The 1,528-nt window shown below is 47.2% G+C and overlaps 1 non-coding gene across 1 annotated transcript; it reads right to left on the bottom strand.

The window, feature by feature from the left end:
- Window positions 1–340: 340 nt before the first annotated feature.
- On the bottom strand, window positions 341–412 carry TRNAY-GUA. The gene has a single exon. It is a non-coding gene; the product is annotated as a tRNA-Tyr (tRNA).
- Window positions 413–1,528: the final 1,116 nt, after the last annotated feature.

Here is a 1,528-nt window from a genome sequence, read left to right as displayed (position 1 = left end):
GACTTAATATATAGAGCATAATTTTAAAGCCACTCAGGGTATCATCACAGAAATCATAGAAATCATAGGCTGGCAGGGACCTTGAAAGATCATCGAGTCCAACCACCCTGCTCTGGATAGGAATACTGCTGAGATCCTAGATTCATAGATGTTAGGGTCAGAAGGGACCTCAACAGATCATTGAGTCCAACCCCCTGCCTAGTCATCAGGTCCAACCCCCTGCTGTGAGCAAGAAAGAGTGCTGGGGTCAGATGACCCCCAGCCTTCTCTTAAAGACCCCCAAGGTACCTCCCTTGGAAGCCCATTCCAAATTTTGGCCACCCTCACCATGAAAAAAAATAAGGGGCACCCAGATTTGAATTGGGGACCTCTTGAGCTACAGTCAAATGCCCTACCACTGAGCTATACCCCCTCTTCTACAAATGATCAAATGATCCTGGCAAGGTGTCTGTCCAGCCTCCTCTTGAAGACTTCCAAGGTTGGGGACTGCACCACCTCCTTGGGAAGTCTATTCCAGATTCTGGTCACCCATACCATAAAGAAGTTCTTCCTTATATCCAACCTGAAACCATCCTCATAGTTTATGGCCATTGCTCCTTGTCCTCCCCTGGAGTGCCCCAATGAACAGTTTTTCTGCCAGCTTCTGATATTCACCACCTTGCATACTTATAGATGGCCACTAAGTCCCCCCTTGGTCTTCTCTTCCCCGGGCTGAATGGTCCCAGATCCTGATAACTATATCCAGTTATGCTCCACCCACCTTTCTAGCTTGTCCAGGTCCACTTGGATCCTAATCACTTTTCCCATAACTTAGTGTCCTCCACAGACTTGGCCAGTGTGCTTTCCACATCCTCATCTAAATTGTTGATAAAGATGTTGAACAGCATGGGGCCAAGATCCAAATGCTGTGGGACACCACTGGCCACCTCCCACCAAGACGATATAGACCTGTCCACTAACACTCTCTGGGTTCAACCCCTTAGCCAGTTCCCAACCCACCTGACTGTGGACTCTACCAGCCCACAATCCCCCAGTTTTGTTATAAGAGCAGGATGGGAGACCATATTGAAGGCCTTTTAAAATCCAAGTATATGACGTTAACCATGTCTCCCACATCTAAACGATTTGTTACTTGATCATAGAAGAAGATGAGGTTGGTCAGATATGACCTGCCCACAACAAAACCATGTTAGCTATCCTTCAGCATTATGCCATCTGACAGTCACTTCTTGATAATTTTTTTCCAAAATTTTACCCGGTATCAAGATCAAACTGACTGGCTTATAGTTTCCCAAACCCTCCCTCCTCCCCTTCTTAAAGATTAGCATCACACTGGCACTTTTCGAGTCTTCCAGGACCTCTCCCAATCACCACAAGTCTGATCTGTTATCAGCTGTCCCATCCCATTCTTCAAGGGCCCCATATTCCCCTTGGTTTTCCTCTTGCTCCCTATATACCAGGGGCGGGCAATTATTTTGGGTAGAGGGCTGCTTACCCAGTTTTGGCAGGCTGTCGAGGGCTACATGGA

This window comes from Alligator sinensis, unplaced genomic scaffold (assembly GCF_000455745.1).
Source record: "Alligator sinensis unplaced genomic scaffold, ASM45574v1 scaffold233_2, whole genome shotgun sequence".
Classification (NCBI taxonomy): Eukaryota; Metazoa; Chordata; order Crocodylia; family Alligatoridae; genus Alligator; species Alligator sinensis.
The sequence above is the reverse complement of the archived record's forward strand: the minus strand, read 5'-3'. Positions and strand labels throughout refer to the sequence as shown.